Source organism: Crinia signifera, chromosome 6 (assembly GCF_055691185.1).
Source record: "Crinia signifera chromosome 6, ASM5569118v1, whole genome shotgun sequence".
Lineage (NCBI taxonomy): Eukaryota > Metazoa > Chordata > Amphibia > Anura > Myobatrachidae > Crinia > Crinia signifera.
In genome coordinates, this window is record NC_139222.1 from 63,755,042 (window position 1) to 63,770,187 (window position 15,146).

At 39.8% G+C, this 15,146-nt stretch overlaps 26 non-coding genes and 7 pseudogenes across 26 annotated transcripts; all 33 read left to right on the forward strand.

Annotated features, from left to right (window-relative positions):
* Positions 1-36: 36 nt before the first annotated feature.
* Positions 37-155, forward strand: LOC146010463 (5S ribosomal RNA; annotated as a pseudogene).
* Positions 156-500: 345 nt separating this feature from the next.
* LOC146013882 (5S ribosomal RNA) lies at positions 501-619 on the forward strand. The gene has a single exon (XR_014446846.1). It is a non-coding gene; the product is annotated as a 5S ribosomal RNA (ribosomal RNA).
* Positions 620-964: 345 nt separating this feature from the next.
* On the forward strand, positions 965-1,083 carry LOC146010465 (5S ribosomal RNA; annotated as a pseudogene).
* Positions 1,084-1,428: 345 nt separating this feature from the next.
* LOC146017038 (5S ribosomal RNA) lies at positions 1,429-1,547 on the forward strand. The gene has a single exon (XR_014449914.1). It is a non-coding gene; the product is annotated as a 5S ribosomal RNA (ribosomal RNA).
* A 345-nt stretch (positions 1,548-1,892) lies between these two features.
* Positions 1,893-2,011, forward strand: LOC146013883 (5S ribosomal RNA). Its single transcript, XR_014446847.1, has one exon. It is a non-coding gene; the product is annotated as a 5S ribosomal RNA (ribosomal RNA).
* A 345-nt stretch (positions 2,012-2,356) lies between these two features.
* LOC146017647 (5S ribosomal RNA) lies at positions 2,357-2,475 on the forward strand. Its single transcript, XR_014450513.1, has one exon. It is a non-coding gene; the product is annotated as a 5S ribosomal RNA (ribosomal RNA).
* A 345-nt stretch (positions 2,476-2,820) lies between these two features.
* LOC146016365 (5S ribosomal RNA) lies at positions 2,821-2,939 on the forward strand. The gene has a single exon (XR_014449259.1). It is a non-coding gene; the product is annotated as a 5S ribosomal RNA (ribosomal RNA).
* Positions 2,940-3,285: 346 nt separating this feature from the next.
* Positions 3,286-3,404, forward strand: LOC146016710 (5S ribosomal RNA). Its single transcript, XR_014449592.1, has one exon. It is a non-coding gene; the product is annotated as a 5S ribosomal RNA (ribosomal RNA).
* A 345-nt stretch (positions 3,405-3,749) lies between these two features.
* Positions 3,750-3,868, forward strand: LOC146014290 (5S ribosomal RNA). The gene has a single exon (XR_014447239.1). It is a non-coding gene; the product is annotated as a 5S ribosomal RNA (ribosomal RNA).
* A 345-nt stretch (positions 3,869-4,213) lies between these two features.
* LOC146016684 (5S ribosomal RNA) lies at positions 4,214-4,332 on the forward strand. The gene has a single exon (XR_014449566.1). It is a non-coding gene; the product is annotated as a 5S ribosomal RNA (ribosomal RNA).
* A 345-nt stretch (positions 4,333-4,677) lies between these two features.
* LOC146013927 (5S ribosomal RNA) lies at positions 4,678-4,796 on the forward strand. Its single transcript, XR_014446889.1, has one exon. It is a non-coding gene; the product is annotated as a 5S ribosomal RNA (ribosomal RNA).
* Positions 4,797-5,141: 345 nt separating this feature from the next.
* On the forward strand, positions 5,142-5,260 carry LOC146010654 (5S ribosomal RNA; annotated as a pseudogene).
* A 345-nt stretch (positions 5,261-5,605) lies between these two features.
* LOC146013928 (5S ribosomal RNA) lies at positions 5,606-5,724 on the forward strand. Its single transcript, XR_014446890.1, has one exon. It is a non-coding gene; the product is annotated as a 5S ribosomal RNA (ribosomal RNA).
* Positions 5,725-6,069: 345 nt separating this feature from the next.
* On the forward strand, positions 6,070-6,188 carry LOC146013884 (5S ribosomal RNA). The gene has a single exon (XR_014446848.1). It is a non-coding gene; the product is annotated as a 5S ribosomal RNA (ribosomal RNA).
* Positions 6,189-6,533: 345 nt separating this feature from the next.
* On the forward strand, positions 6,534-6,652 carry LOC146013929 (5S ribosomal RNA). Its single transcript, XR_014446891.1, has one exon. It is a non-coding gene; the product is annotated as a 5S ribosomal RNA (ribosomal RNA).
* A 345-nt stretch (positions 6,653-6,997) lies between these two features.
* Positions 6,998-7,116, forward strand: LOC146010865 (5S ribosomal RNA; annotated as a pseudogene).
* A 345-nt stretch (positions 7,117-7,461) lies between these two features.
* LOC146010467 (5S ribosomal RNA) lies at positions 7,462-7,580 on the forward strand (annotated as a pseudogene).
* A 345-nt stretch (positions 7,581-7,925) lies between these two features.
* Positions 7,926-8,044, forward strand: LOC146013885 (5S ribosomal RNA). Its single transcript, XR_014446849.1, has one exon. It is a non-coding gene; the product is annotated as a 5S ribosomal RNA (ribosomal RNA).
* Positions 8,045-8,389: 345 nt separating this feature from the next.
* On the forward strand, positions 8,390-8,508 carry LOC146015235 (5S ribosomal RNA). Its single transcript, XR_014448163.1, has one exon. It is a non-coding gene; the product is annotated as a 5S ribosomal RNA (ribosomal RNA).
* A 346-nt stretch (positions 8,509-8,854) lies between these two features.
* On the forward strand, positions 8,855-8,973 carry LOC146016721 (5S ribosomal RNA). Its single transcript, XR_014449603.1, has one exon. It is a non-coding gene; the product is annotated as a 5S ribosomal RNA (ribosomal RNA).
* A 345-nt stretch (positions 8,974-9,318) lies between these two features.
* On the forward strand, positions 9,319-9,437 carry LOC146014291 (5S ribosomal RNA). The gene has a single exon (XR_014447240.1). It is a non-coding gene; the product is annotated as a 5S ribosomal RNA (ribosomal RNA).
* Positions 9,438-9,782: 345 nt separating this feature from the next.
* LOC146016685 (5S ribosomal RNA) lies at positions 9,783-9,901 on the forward strand. Its single transcript, XR_014449567.1, has one exon. It is a non-coding gene; the product is annotated as a 5S ribosomal RNA (ribosomal RNA).
* Positions 9,902-10,246: 345 nt separating this feature from the next.
* LOC146013930 (5S ribosomal RNA) lies at positions 10,247-10,365 on the forward strand. Its single transcript, XR_014446892.1, has one exon. It is a non-coding gene; the product is annotated as a 5S ribosomal RNA (ribosomal RNA).
* A 345-nt stretch (positions 10,366-10,710) lies between these two features.
* LOC146013886 (5S ribosomal RNA) lies at positions 10,711-10,829 on the forward strand. The gene has a single exon (XR_014446850.1). It is a non-coding gene; the product is annotated as a 5S ribosomal RNA (ribosomal RNA).
* A 345-nt stretch (positions 10,830-11,174) lies between these two features.
* LOC146013931 (5S ribosomal RNA) lies at positions 11,175-11,293 on the forward strand. The gene has a single exon (XR_014446893.1). It is a non-coding gene; the product is annotated as a 5S ribosomal RNA (ribosomal RNA).
* A 345-nt stretch (positions 11,294-11,638) lies between these two features.
* On the forward strand, positions 11,639-11,757 carry LOC146010867 (5S ribosomal RNA; annotated as a pseudogene).
* Positions 11,758-12,102: 345 nt separating this feature from the next.
* Positions 12,103-12,221, forward strand: LOC146010468 (5S ribosomal RNA; annotated as a pseudogene).
* A 345-nt stretch (positions 12,222-12,566) lies between these two features.
* On the forward strand, positions 12,567-12,685 carry LOC146013887 (5S ribosomal RNA). Its single transcript, XR_014446851.1, has one exon. It is a non-coding gene; the product is annotated as a 5S ribosomal RNA (ribosomal RNA).
* A 345-nt stretch (positions 12,686-13,030) lies between these two features.
* On the forward strand, positions 13,031-13,149 carry LOC146015236 (5S ribosomal RNA). Its single transcript, XR_014448164.1, has one exon. It is a non-coding gene; the product is annotated as a 5S ribosomal RNA (ribosomal RNA).
* Positions 13,150-13,495: 346 nt separating this feature from the next.
* Positions 13,496-13,614, forward strand: LOC146016733 (5S ribosomal RNA). Its single transcript, XR_014449614.1, has one exon. It is a non-coding gene; the product is annotated as a 5S ribosomal RNA (ribosomal RNA).
* A 345-nt stretch (positions 13,615-13,959) lies between these two features.
* On the forward strand, positions 13,960-14,078 carry LOC146014292 (5S ribosomal RNA). The gene has a single exon (XR_014447241.1). It is a non-coding gene; the product is annotated as a 5S ribosomal RNA (ribosomal RNA).
* A 345-nt stretch (positions 14,079-14,423) lies between these two features.
* On the forward strand, positions 14,424-14,542 carry LOC146016686 (5S ribosomal RNA). The gene has a single exon (XR_014449568.1). It is a non-coding gene; the product is annotated as a 5S ribosomal RNA (ribosomal RNA).
* A 345-nt stretch (positions 14,543-14,887) lies between these two features.
* Positions 14,888-15,006, forward strand: LOC146013932 (5S ribosomal RNA). Its single transcript, XR_014446894.1, has one exon. It is a non-coding gene; the product is annotated as a 5S ribosomal RNA (ribosomal RNA).
* The last annotated feature ends 140 nt before the right edge of the window (positions 15,007-15,146 follow it).

The window sequence follows — 15,146 nt, forward strand, 5'->3', positions numbered from 1 at the left end:
TAGAAGTAGAAGAGGGCAAAAAAGTGCCTGTATTACACCTACAGCCATACCACATTGGATAGGCCCAATCTCGTCTGTTCTTGGAAGCTAAGCAGTGTTGGGCCTGGTTAGTAATTGGGTGGGAGACCACATGGGAACACCAGGTGCTGTAGGTTTTTTCACATTACAGGCAAATTGTTTTTATTCTCTAGCTATTTATATTGGAAACTTTTTCTTTTTATTGCCAGCACAGACATTTGGAAGAGGTCAAACAGACACAATAGCCATCACCTAAAGACTTACCACACTGTTTAGGCTCAATTCCAACTGCTTTTGGCAGCTAAACAGTGTTGAGCCTCTTTTGTAGTTTAATTTAAGATCCCCTGCTAATATCATGTCCTGTAGGTCTTTTTACATTACCAACACATGATTTTTTTCAGTAAGCCAATACAGTTAGGAAACTTTTGTATTAGCTTACCTGGTGATAGAAGTAGAAGAGGGCAAAAAAGTGGCTTTAACTCACCTACAGCCATACCACATTGGATAGGCCCAATCTCGTCTGATCTTGGAAGCTAAGCAGTGTTGGGCCTGGTTAGTACTTGGGTGGGAGACCACATGGGAACACCAGGTGCTGTAGGTTTTTTCACATTACTGGCAAATTGTTTTTATTCTCTAGCTATTTAAATTGGAAACTTTTTCTTTTTATTGCCAGTACAGACATTTGGAAGAGGTCAAACAGACACAATAGCCATCACATAAAGACTTACCACACTGTTTAGGCCCAATTCCAACTGCTTTTGGCAGCTAAACAGTGTTGAGCCTCTTTAGTAGTTTAATTTAAGACCCCCTGCTAATATCATGTCCTGTAGGTCTTTTTACATTACCAACACATGATTTTTTTCAGTAATCCAATACAGTTAGCAAACTTTTTTATTAGCTTACCTGGTGATAGAAGTAGAAGAGGGCAAAAAAGTGCCTGTATCTCACCTACAGCCATACCACATTGGATAGGCCCAATCTCGTCTGTTCTTGGAAGCTAAGCAGTGTTGGGCCTGGTTAGTAATTGGGTGGGAGACCACATGGGAACACCAGGTGCTGTAGGTTTTTTCACATTACAGGCAAATTGTTTTTATTCTCTAGCTATTTATATTGGAAACTTTTTCTTTTTATTGCCAGCACAGACATTTGGAAGAGGTCAAACAGACACAATAGCCATCACCTAAAGACTTACCACACTGTTTCGGCTCAATTCCAACTGCTTTTGGCAGCTAAACAGTGTTGAGCCTCTTTTGTAGTTTAATTTAAGACCCCCTGCTAATATCATGTCCTGTAGGTCTTTTTACATTACCAACACATGATTTTTTTCAGTAAGCCAATACAGTTAGGAAACTTTTGTATTAGCTTACCTGGTGATAGAAGTAGAAGAGGGCAAAAAAGTGCCTGTATCTCACCTACAGCCATACCACATTGGATAGGCCCAATATCGTCTGATCTTGGAAGCTAAGCAGTGTTGGGCCTGGTTAGTACTTGGGTGGGAGACCACATGGGAACACCAGGTGCTGTAGGTTTTTTCACATTACTGGCAAATTGTTTTTATTCTCTAGCTATTTAAATAGGAAACTTTTTCTTTTTATTGCCAGCACAGACATTTGGAAGAGGTCAAACAGACACAATAGCCATCACCTAATGACTTACCACACTGTTTAGGCCCAATTCCAACTGCTTTTGGCAGCTAAACAGTGTTGAGCCTCTTTAGTAGTTTAATTTAAGACCCCCTGCTAATATCATGTCCTGTAGGTCTTTTTACATTACCAACACATGATTTTTTTCAGTAAGCCAATACAGTTAGGAAACTTTTGTATTAGCTTACATGATGATAGAAGTAGAAGAGGGCAAAAATGTGCTTTTGACTCACCTACAGCCATACCACATTGGATAGGCCCAATCTCGTCTGATCTTGGAAGCTAAGCAGTGTTGGGCCTGGTTAGTACTTGGGTGGGAGACCACATGGGAACACCAGGTGCTGTAGGTTTTTTCACATTACTGGCAAATTGTTTTTATTCTCTAGCTATTTAAATAGGAAATTTTATCTTTTTATTGCCAGCACAGACATTTGGAAGAGGTCAAACAGACACAATAGCCATCACCTAAAGACATACCAAACTGTTTAGGCCCAATTCCAACTGCTTTTGGCAGCTAAACAGTGTTGAGCCTCTTTAGTAGTTTAATTTAAGACCCCCTGCTAATATCATGTCCTGTAGGTCTTTTTACATTACCAACACATGATTTTTTTCAGTAAGCCAATACAGTTAGGAAACTTTTTTATGAGCTTACCTGGTGATAGAAGTAGAAGAGGGCAAAAAAGTGCCTGTATCTCAACTACAGCCATACCACATTGGATAGGCCCAATCTCGTCTGATCTTGGAAGCTAAGCAGTGTTGGGCCTGGTTAGTACTTGGGTGGGAGACCACATGGGAACACCAGATGCTGTAGGTTTTTTCACATTACAGGCAAATTGTTTTTATTCTCTAGCTATTTAAATTGGAAACTTTTTATTTTTATTGCCAGTACAGACATTTTGAAGAGGTCAAACAGACACAATAGCCATCACCTAAAGACTTACCACACTGTTTAGGCCCAATTCCAACTGCTTTTGGCAGCTAAACAGTGTTGGGCCTCTTTAGTAGTTTAATTTAAGACTCCCTGCTAATATCATGTCCTGTAGGTCTTTTTACATTACCAACACATGATTTTTTTCAGTAAGCCAATACAGTTAGGAAACTTTTTTATTAGCTTACCTGGTGATAGAAGTAGAAGAGGGCAAAAAAGTGCCTGTATCTCACCTACAGCCATACCACATTGGATAGGCCCAATCTCGTCTGATCTTGGAAGCTAAGCAGTGTTGAGCCTGGTTAGTACTTGGGTGGGAGACCACATGGGAACACCAGGTGCTGTAGGTTTTTTCACATTACAGGCAAATTGTTTTTATTCTCTATCTATTTAAATTGGAAACTTTTTCTTTTTATTGCCAGTACAGACATTTGGAAGAGGTCAAACAGACACAATAGCCATCACCTAAAGACTTACCACACTGTTTAGGCCCAATTCCAACTGCTTTTGGCAGCTAAACAGTGTTGAGCCTGTTTAGTAGTTTAATTTAAGACCCCCTGCTAATATCATGTCCTGTAGGTCTTTTTACATTACCAACACATGATTTTTTTTAAGTAAGCCAATACAGTTAGGAAACTTTTTTATTAGCTTACCTGGTGATAGAAGTAGCAGAGGGCAAAAAAGTGCCTGTATCTCACCTACAGCCATACCACATTGGATAGGCCCAATCTCGTCTGATCTTGGAAGCTAAGCAGTGTTGGGCCTGGTTAGTACTTGGGTGGGAGACCACCTGGGAACACCAGGTGCTGTAGGTTTTTTCACATTACTGGCAAATTGTTTTTATTCTCTAGCTATTTAAATTGGAAACTTTTTCTTTTTATTGCCAGCACAGACATTTTGAAGAGGTCAAACAGACACAATAGCCATCACCTAAAGACTTACCACACTGTTTAGGCTCAATTCCAACTGCTTTTGGCAGCTAAACAGTGTTGAGCCTCTTTTGTAGTTTAATTTAAGACCCCCTGCTAATATCATGTCCTGTAGGTCTTTTTACATTACCAACACATGATTTTTTTCAGTAAGCCAATACAGTTAGGAAACTTTTGTATTAGCTTACCTGGTGATAGAAGTAGAAGAGGGCAAAAAAGTGCCTGTATCTCGCCTACAGCCATACCACATTGGATAGGCCCAATCTCGTCTGATCTTGGAAGCTAAGCAGTGTTGGGCCTGGTTAGTACTTGGGTGGGAGACCACATGGGAACACCAGGTGCTGTAGGTTTTTTCACATTACTGGCCAATTGTTTTTATTCTCTAGCTATTTAAATTGGAAACTTTTTCTTTTTATTGCCAGTACAGACATTTGGAAGAGGTCAAACAGACACAATAGCCATCACCTAAAGACTTACCACACTGTTTAGGCCCAATTCCAACTGCTTTTGGCAGCTAAACAGTGTTGAGCCTCTTTTGTAGTTTAATGTAAGACCCCCTGCTAATATCATGTCCTGTAGGTCTTTTTACATTACCAACACATGATTTTTTTCAGTAAGCCAATACAGTTAGGAAACTTTTTTATTAGCTTACCTTGTGATAGAAGTAGAAGAGGGCAAAAAAGTGCCTGTATCTCACCTACAGCCATACCACATTGGATAGGCCCAATCTCGTCTGATCTTGGAAGCTAAGCAGTGTTGGGCCTTGTTAGTACTTGGGTGGGAGACCACATGGGAACACCAGGTGCTGTAGGTTTTTTCACATTACAGGCAAATTGTTTTTATTCTCTAGCTATTTAAATTGGAAACTTTTTCTTTTTATTGCCAGCACAGACATTTGGAAGAGGTCAAACAGACACAATAGCCATCACCTAAAGACTTACCACACTGTTTAGGCTCAATTCCAACTGCTTTTTGCAGCTAAACAGTGTTGAGCCTCTTTTGTAGTTTAATTTAAGACCCCCTGCTAATATCATGTCCTGTAGGTCTTTTTACATTACCAACACATGATTTTTTTCAGTAAGCCAATACAGTTAGGAAACTTTTGTATTAGCTTACCTGGTGATAGAAGTAGAATAGGGCAAAAAAGTGCTTTTAACTCACCTACAGCCATACCACATTGGATAGTCCCAATCTCGTCTGATCTTGGAAGCTAAGCAGTGTTGGGCCTGGTTAGTACTTGGGTGGGAGACCACATGGGAACACCAGGTGCTGTAGGTTTTTTCACATTACTGGCAAATTGTTTTTATTCTCTAGCTATTTAAATTGGAAACTTTTTCTTTTTATTGCCAGTACAGACATTTGGAAGAGGTCAAACAGACACAATAGCCATCACCTAAAGACTTACCACACTGTTTAGGCCCAATTCCAACTGCTTTTGGCAGCTAAACAGTGTTGAGCCTCTTTTGTAGTTTAATTTAAGACCCCCTGCTAATATCATGTCCTGTAGGTCTTTTTACATTACCAACACATGATTTTTTTCAGTAAGCCAATACAGTTAGGAAACTTTTTTATTAGCTTACCTTGTGATAGAAGTAGAAGAGGGCAAAAAAGTGCCTGTATCTCACCTACAGCCATACCACATTGGATAGGCCCAATCTTGTCTGATCTTGGAAGCTAAGCAGTGTTGGGCCTTGTTAGTACTTGGGTGGGAGACCACATGGGAACACCAGGTGCTGTAGGTTTTTTCACATTACAGGCAAATTGTTTTTATTCTCTAGCTATTTAAATTGGAAACTTTTTCTTTTTATTGCCAGCACAGACATTTGGAAGAGGTCAAACAGACACAATAGCCATCACCTAAAGACTTACCACACTGTTTAGGCTCAATTCCAACTGCTTTTTGCAGCTAAACAGTGTTGAGCCTCTTTTGTAGTTTAATTTAAGACCCCCTGCTAATATCATGTCCTGTAGGTCTTTTTACATTACCAACACATGATTTTTTTCAGTAAGCCAATACAGTTAGGAAACTTTTGTATTAGCTTACCTGGTGATAGAAGTAGAAGAGGGCAAAAAAGTGCTTTTAACTCACCTACAGCCATACCACATTGGATAGTCCCAATCTCGTCTGATCTTGGAAGCTAAGCAGTGTTGGGCCTGGTTAGTACTTGGGTGGGAGACCACATGGGAACACCAGGTGCTGTAGGTTTTTTCACATTACTGGCAAATTGTTTTTATTCTCTAGCTATTTAAATTGGAAACTTTTTCTTTTTATTGCCAGTACAGACATTTGGAAGAGGTCAAACAGACACAATAGCCATCACCTAAAGACTTACCACACTGTTTAGGCTCAATTCCAACTGCTTTTGGCAGCTAAACAGTGTTGAGCCACTTTTGTAGTTTAATTTAAGACCCCCTGCTAATATCATGTCCTGTAGGTCTTTTTACATTACCAACACATGATTTTTTTCAGTAAGCCAATACAGTTAGGAAACTTTTGTATTAGCTTACCTGGTGATAGAAGTAGAAGAGGGCAAAAAAATGCCTGTATCTCACCTACAGCCATACCACATTGGATAGGCCCAATCTCGTCTGATCTTGGAAGCTAAGCAGTGTTGGGCCTGGTTAGTACTTGGGTGGGAGACCACATGGGAACACCAGGTGCTGTAGGTTTTTTCACATTACAGGCAAATTGTTTTTATTCTCTAGCTATTTAAATTGGAAACTTTTTCTTTTTATTGCCAGCACAGACATTTGGAAGAGGTCAAACAGACACAATAGCCATCACCTAAAGACTTACCACACTGTTTAGGCTCAATTCCAACTGCTTTTTGCAGCTAAACAGTGTTGAGCCTCTTTTGTAGTTTAATTTAAGACCCCCTGCTAATATCATGTCCTGTAGGTCTTTTTACATTACCAACACATGATTTTTTTCAGTAAGCCAATACAGTTAGGAAACTTTTGTATTAGCTTACCTGGTGATAGAAGTAGAAGAGGGCAAAAAAGTGCTTTTAACTCACCTACAGCCATACCACATTGGATAGTCCCAATCTCGTCTGATCTTGGAAGCTAAGCAGTGTTGGGCCTGGTTAGTACTTGGGTGGGAGACCACATGGGAACACCAGGTGCTGTAGGTTTTTTCACATTACTGGCAAATTGTTTTTATTCTCTAGCTATTTAAATTGGAAACTTTTTCTTTTTATTGCCAGTACAGACATTTGGAAGAGGTCAAACAGACACAATAGCCATCACCTAAAGACTTACCACACTGTTTAGGCCCAATTCCAACTGCTTTTGGCAGCTAAACAGTGTTGAGCCTCTTTAGTAGTTTAATTTAAGACCCCCTGCTAATATCATGTCCTGTAGGTCTTTTTACATTACCAACACATGATTTTTTTCAGTAAGCCAATACAGTTAGGAAACTTTTTTATTAGCTTACCTGGTGATAGAAGTAGAAGATGGCAAAAAAGTGCCTGTATCTCACCTACAGCTATACCACATTGGATAGGCCCAATCTCGTCTGTTCTTGGAAGCTAAGCAGTGTTGGGCCTGGTTAGTAATTGGGTGGGAGACCACATGGGAACACCAGGTGCTGTAGGTTTTTTCACATTACAGGCAAATTGTTTTTATTCTCTAGCTATTTAAATTGGAAACTTTTTCTTTTTATTGCCAGCACAGACATTTGGAAGAGGTCAAACAGACACAATAGCCATCACCTAAAGACTTACCACACTGTTTAGGCCCAATTCCAACTGCTTTTGGCAGCTAAACAGTGTTGAGCCTCTTTAGTAGTTTAATTTAAGACCCCCTGCTAATATCATGTCCTGTAGGTCTTTTTACATTACCAACACATGATTTTTTTCAGTAATCCAATACAGTTAGCAAACTTTTTTATTAGCTTACCTGGTGATAGAAGTAGAAGAGGGCAAAAAAGTGCCTGTATCTCACCTACAGCCATACCACATTGGATAGGCCCAATCTCGTCTGTTCTTGGAAGCTAAGCAGTGTTGGGCCTGGTTAGTAATTGGGTGGGAGACCACATGGGAACACCAGGTGCTGTAGGTTTTTTCACATTACAGGCAAATTGTTTTTATTCTCTAGCTATTTATATTGGAAACTTTTTCTTTTTATTGCCAGCACAGACATTTGGAAGAGGTCAAACAGACACAATAGCCATCACCTAAAGACTTACCACACTGTTTAGGCTCAATTCCAACTGCTTTTGGCAGCTAAACAGTGTTGAGCCTCTTTTGTAGTTTAATTTAAGACCCCCTGCTAATATCATGTCCTGTAGGTCTTTTTACATTACCAACACATGATTTTTTTCAGTAAGCCAATACAGTTAGGAAACTTTTGTATTAGCTTACCTGGTGATAGAAGTAGAAGAGGGCAAAAAAGTGCCTGTATCTCACCTACAGCCATACCACATTGGATAGGCCCAATCTCGTCTGATCTTGGAAGCTAAGCAGTGTTGGGCCTGGTTAGTACTTGGGTGGGAGACCACATGGGAACACCAGGTGCTGTAGGTTTTTTCACATTACTGGCAAATTGTTTTTATTCTCTAGCTATTTAAATAGGAAATTTTATCTTTTTATTGCCAGCACAGACATTTGGAAGAGGTCAAACAGACACAATAGCCATCACCTAAAGACATACCAAACTGTTTAGGCCCAATTCCAACTGCTTTTGGCAGCTAAACAGTGTTGAGCCTCTTTAGTAGTTTAATTTAAGACCCCCTGCTAATATCATGTCCTGTAGGTCTTTTTACATTACCAACACATGATTTTTTTCAGTAAGCCAATACAGTTAGGAAACTTTTTTATGAGCTTACCTGGTGATAGAAGTAGAAGAGGGCAAAAAAGTGCCTGTATCTCAACTACAGCCATACCACATTGGATAGGCCCAATCTCGTCTGATCTTGGAAGCTAAGCAGTGTTGGGCCTGGTTAGTACTTGGGTGGGAGACCACATGGGAACACCAGGTGCTGTAGGTTTTTTCACATTACTGGCAAATTGTTTTTATTCTCTAGCTATTTAAATTGGAAACTTTTTATTTTTATTGCCAGTACAGACATTTGGAAGAGGTCAAACAGACACAATAGCCATCACCTAAAGACTTACCACACTGTTTAGGCCCAATTCCAACTGCTTTTGGCAGCTAAACAGTGTTGAGCCTGTTTAGTAGTTTAATTTAAGACCCCCTGCTAATATCATGTCCTGTAGGTCTTTTTACATTACCAACACATGATTTTTTTTAAGTAAGCCAATACAGTTAGGAAACTTTTTTATTAGCTTACCTGGTGATAGAAGTAGCAGAGGGCAAAAAAGTGCCTGTATCTCACCTACAGCCATACCACATTGGATAGGCCCAATCTCGTCTGATCTTGGAAGCTAAGCAGTGTTGGGCCTGGTTAGTACTTGGGTGGGAGACCACCTGGGAACACCAGGTGCTGTAGGTTTTTTCACATTACTGGCAAATTGTTTTTATTCTCTAGCTATTTAAATTGGAAACTTTTTCTTTTTATTGCCAGCACAGACATTTTGAAGAGGTCAAACAGACACAATAGCCATCACCTAAAGACTTACCACACTGTTTAGGCTCAATTCCAACTGCTTTTGGCAGCTAAACAGTGTTGAGCCTCTTTTGTAGTTTAATTTAAGACCCCCTGCTAATATCATGTCCTGTAGGTCTTTTTACATTACCAACACATGATTTTTTTCAGTAAGCCAATACAGTTAGGAAACTTTTGTATTAGCTTACCTGGTGATAGAAGTAGAAGAGGGCAAAAAAGTGCCTGTATCTCGCCTACAGCCATACCACATTGGATAGGCCCAATCTCGTCTGATCTTGGAAGCTAAGCAGTGTTGGGCCTGGTTAGTACTTGGGTGGGAGACCACATGGGAACACCAGGTGCTGTAGGTTTTTTCACATTACTGGCCAATTGTTTTTATTCTCTAGCTATTTAAATTGGAAACTTTTTCTTTTTATTGCCAGTACAGACATTTGGAAGAGGTCAAACAGACACAATAGCCATCACCTAAAGACTTACCACACTGTTTAGGCCCAATTCCAACTGCTTTTGGCAGCTAAACAGTGTTGAGCCTCTTTTGTAGTTTAATTTAAGACCCCCTGCTAATATCATGTCCTGTAGGTCTTTTTACATTACCAACACATGATTTTTTTCAGTAAGCCAATACAGTTAGGAAACTTTTTTATTAGCTTACCTTGTGATAGAAGTAGAAGAGGGCAAAAAAGTGCCTGTATCTCACCTACAGCCATACCACATTGGATAGGCCCAATCTCGTCTGATCTTGGAAGCTAAGCAGTGTTGGGCCTTGTTAGTACTTGGGTGGGAGACCACATGGGAACACCAGGTGCTGTAGGTTTTTTCACATTACAGGCAAATTGTTTTTATTCTCTAGCTATTTAAATTGGAAACTTTTTCTTTTTATTGCCAGCACAGACATTTGGAAGAGGTCAAACAGACACAATAGACATCACCTAAAGACTTACCACACTGTTTAGGCTCAATTCCAACTGCTTTTTGCAGCTAAACAGTGTTGAGCCTCTTTTGTAGTTTAATTTAAGACCCCCTGCTAATATCATGTCCTGTAGGTCTTTTTACATTACCAACACATGATTTTTTTCAGTAAGCCAATACAGTTAGGAAACTTTTGTATTAGCTTACCTGGTGATAGAAGTAGAATAGGGCAAAAAAGTGCTGTTAACTCACCTACAGCCATACCACATTGGATAGTCCCAATCTCGTCTGATCTTGGAAGCTAAGCAGTGTTGGGCCTGGTTAGTACTTGGGTGGGAGACCACATGGGAACACCAGGTGCTGTAGGTTTTTTCACATTACTGGCAAATTGTTTTTATTCTCTAGCTATTTAAATTGGAAACTTTTTCTTTTTATTGCCAGTACAGACATTTGGAAGAGGTCAAACAGACACAATAGCCATCACCTAAAGACTTACCACACTGTTTAGGCCCAATTCCAACTGCTTTTGGCAGCTAAACAGTGTTGAGCCTCTTTTGTAGTTTAATTTAAGACCCCCTGCTAATATCATGTCCTGTAGGTCTTTTTACATTACCAACACATGATTTTTTTCAGTAAGCCAATACAGTTAGGAAACTTTTGTATTAGCTTACCTGGTGATAGAAGTAGAAGAGGGCAAAAAAGTGCCTGTATCTCACCTACAGCCATACCACATTGGATAGGCCCAATCTCGTCTGATCTTGGAAGCTAAGCAGTGTTGGGCCTGGTTAGTACTTGGGTGGGAGACCACATGGGAACACCAGGTGCTGTAGGTTTTTTCACATTACAGGCAAATTGTTTTTATTCTCTAGCTATTTAAATTGGAAACTTTTTCTTTTTATTGCCAGCACAGACATTTGGAAGAGGTCAAACAGACACAATAGCCATCACCTAAAGACTTACCACACTGTTTAGGCTCAATTCCAACTGCTTTTTGCAGCTAAACAGTGTTGAGCCTCTTTTGTAGTTTAATTTAAGACCCCCTGCTAATATCATGTCCTGTAGGTCTTTTTACATTACCAACACATGATTTTTTTCAGTAAGCCAATACAGTTAGGAAACTTTTGTATTAGCTTACCTGGTGATAGAAGTAGAAGAGGGCAAAAAAGTGCTTTTAACTCACCTACAGCCATACCACATTGGATAGTCCCAATCTCGTCTGATCTTGGAAGCTAAGCAGTGTTGGGCCTGGTTAGTACTTGGGTGGGAGACCACATGGGAACACCAGGTGCTGTAGGTTTTTTCACATTACTGGCAAATTGTTTTTATTCTCTAGCTATTTAAATTGGAAACTTTTTCTTTTTATTGCCAGTACAGACATTTGGAAGAGGTCAAACAGACACAATAGCCATCACCTAAAGACTTACCACACTGTTTAGGCCCAATTCCAACTGCTTTTGGCAGCTAAACAGTGTTGAGCCTCTTTAGTAGTTTAATTTAAGACCCCCTGCTAATATCATGTCCTGTAGGTCTTTTTACATTACCAACACATGATTTTTTTCAGTAAGCCAATACAGTTAGGAAACTTTTTTATTAGCTTACCTGGTGATAGAAGTAGAAGATGGCAAAAAAGTGCCTGTATCTCACCTACAGCTATACCACATTGGATAGGCCCAATCTCGTCTGTTCTTGGAAGCTAAGCAGTGTTGGGCCTGGTTAGTAATTGGGTGGGAGACCACATGGGAACACCAGGTGCTGTAGGTTTTTTCACATTACAGGCAAATTGTTTTTATTCTCTAGCTATTTAAATTGGAAACTTTTTCTTTTTATTGCCAGCACAGACATTTGGAAGAGGTCAAACAGACACAATAGCCATCACCTAAAGACTTACCACACTGTTTAGGCCCAATTCCAACTGCTTTTGGCAGCTAAACAGTGTTGAGCCTCTTTAGTAGTTTAATTTAAGACCCCCTGCTAATATCATGTCCTGTAGGTCTTTTTACATTACCAACACATGATTTTTTTCAGTAATCCAATACAGTTAGCAAACTTTTTTATTAGCTTACCTGGTGATAGAAGTAGAAGAGGGCAAAAAAGTGCCTGTATCTCACCTACAGCCATACCACATTGGATAGGCCCAATCTCGTCTGTTCTTGGAAGCTAAGCAGTGTTGGGCCTGGTTAGTAATTGGGTGGGAGACCACATGGGAACACCAGGTGCTGTAGGTTTTTTCACATTACAGGCAAATTGTTTTTATTCTCTAGCTATTTATATTGGAAACTTTTTCTTTTTATTGCCAGCACAGACATTTGGAAGAGGTCAAACAGACACAATAGCCATCACCTAAAGACTTACCACACTGTTTAGGCTCAATTCCAACTGCTTTTGGCAGCTAAACAGTGTTGAGCCTCTTTTGTAGTTTAATTTAAGACCCCCTGCTAATATCATGTCCTGTAGGTCTTTTTACATTACCAACACATGATTTTTTTCAGTAAGCCAATACAGTTAGGAAACTTTTGTATTAGCTTACCTGGTGATAGAAGTAGAAGAGGGCAAAAAAGTGCCTGTATCTCACCTACAGCCATACCACATTGGATAGGCCCAATCTCGTCTGATCTTGGAAGCTAAGCAGTGTTGGGCCTGGTTAGTACTTGGGTGGGAGACCACATGGGAACACCAGGTGCTGTAGGTTTTTTCACATTACTGGCAAATTGTTTTTATTCTCTAGCTATTTAAATAGGAAATTTTATCTTTTTATTGCCAGCACAGACATTTGGAAGAGGTCAAACAGACACAATAGCCATCACCTAAAGACATACCAAACTGTTTAGGCCCAATTCCAACTGCTTTTGGCAGCTAAACAGTGTTGAGCCTCTTTAGTAGTTTAATTTAAGACCCCCTGCTAATATCATGTCCTGTAGGTCTTTTTACATTACCAACACATGATTTTTTTCAGTAAGCCAATACAGTTAGGAAACTTTTTTATGAGCTTACCTGGTGATAGAAGTAGAAGAGGGCAAAAAAGTGCCTGTATCTCAACTACAGCCATACCACATTGGATAGGCCCAATCTCGTCTGATCTTGGAAGCTAAGCAGTGTTGGGCCTGGTTAGTACTTGGGTGGGAGACCACATGGGAACACCAGGTGCTGTAGGTTTTTTCACATTACTGGCAAATTGTTTTTATTCTCTAGCTATTTAAATTGGAAACTTTTTATTTTTATTGCCAGTACAGACATTTGGAAGAGGTCAAACAGACACAATAGCCATCACCTAAAGACTTACCACACTGTTTAGGCCCAATTCCAACTGCTTTTGGCAGCTAAACAGTGTTGAGCCTGTTTAGTAGTTTAATTTAAGACCCCCTGCTAATATCATGTCCTGTAGGTCTTTTTACATTACCAACACATGATTTTTTTTAAGTAAGCCAATACAGTTAGGAAACTTTTTTATTAGCTTACCTGGTGATAGAAGTAGCAGAGGGCAAAAAAGTGCCTGTATCTCACCTACAGCCATACCACATTGGATAGGCCCAATCTCGTCTGATCTTGGAAGCTAAGCAGTGTTGGGCCTGGTTAGTACTTGGGTGGGAGACCACCTGGGAACACCAGGTGCTGTAGGTTTTTTCACATTACTGGCAAATTGTTTTTATTCTCTAGCTATTTAAATTGGAAACTTTTTCTTTTTATTGCCAGCACAGACATTTTGAAGAGGTCAAACAGACACAATAGCCATCACCTAAAGACTTACCACACTGTTTAGGCTCAATTCCAACTGCTTTTGGCAGCTAAACAGTGTTGAGCCTCTTTTGTAGTTTAATTTAAGACCCCCTGCTAATATCATGTCCTGTAGGTCTTTTTACATTACCAACACATGATTTTTTTCAGTAAGCCAATACAGTTAGGAAACTTTTGTATTAGCTTACCTGGTGATAGAAGTAGAAGAGGGCAAAAAAGTGCCTGTATCTCGCCTACAGCCATACCACATTGGATAGGCCCAATCTCGTCTGATCTTGGAAGCTAAGCAGTGTTGGGCCTGGTTAGTACTTGGGTGGGAGACCACATGGGAACACCAGGTGCTGTAGGTTTTTTCACATTACTGGCCAATTGTTTTTATTCTCTAGCTATTTAAATTGGAAACTTTTTCTTTTTATTGCCAGTACAGACATTTGGAAGAGGTCAAACAGACACAATAGCCATCACCTAAAGACTTACCACACTGTTTAGGCCCAATTCCAACTGCTTTTGGCAGCTAAACAGTGTTGAGCCTCTTTTGTAGTTTAATTTAAGACCCCCTGCTAATATCATGTCCTGTAGGTCTTTTTACATTACCAACACATGATTTTTTTCAGTAAGCCAATACAGTTAGGAAACTTTTTTATTAGCTTACCTTGTGATAGAAGTAGAAGAGGGCAAAAAAGTGCCTGTATCTCACCTACAGCCATACCACATTGGATAGGCCCAATCTCGTCTGATCTTGGAAGCTAAGCAGTGTTGGGCCTTGTTAGTACTTGGGTGGGAGACCACATGGGAACACCAGGTGCTGTAGGTTTTTTCACATTACAGGCAAATTGTTTTTATTCTCTAGCTATTTAAATTGGAAACTTTTTCTTTTTATTGCCAGCACAGACATTTGGAAGAGGTCAAACAGACACAATAGACATCACCTAAAGACTTACCACACTGTTTAGGCTCAATTCCAACTGCTTTTTGCAGCTAAACAGTGTTGAGCCTCTTTTGTAGTTTAATTTAAGACCCCCTGCTAATATCATGTCCTGTAGGTCTTTTTACATTACCAACACATGATTTTTTTCAGTAAGCCAATACAGTTAGGAAACTTTTGTATTAGCTTACCTGGTGATAGAAGTAGAATAGGGCAAAAAAGTGCTGTTAACTCACCTACAGCCATACCACATTGGATAGTCCCAATCTCGTCTGATCTTGGAAGCTAAGCAGTGTTGGGCCTGGTTAGTACTTGGGTGGGAGACCACATGGGAACACCAGGTGCTGTAGGTTTTTTCACATTACTGGCAAATTGTTTTTATTCTCTAGCTATTTAAATTGGAAACTTTTTCTTTTTATTGCCAGTACAGACATTTGGAAGAGGTCAAACAGACACAATAGCCATCACCTAAAGACTTACCACACTGTTTAGG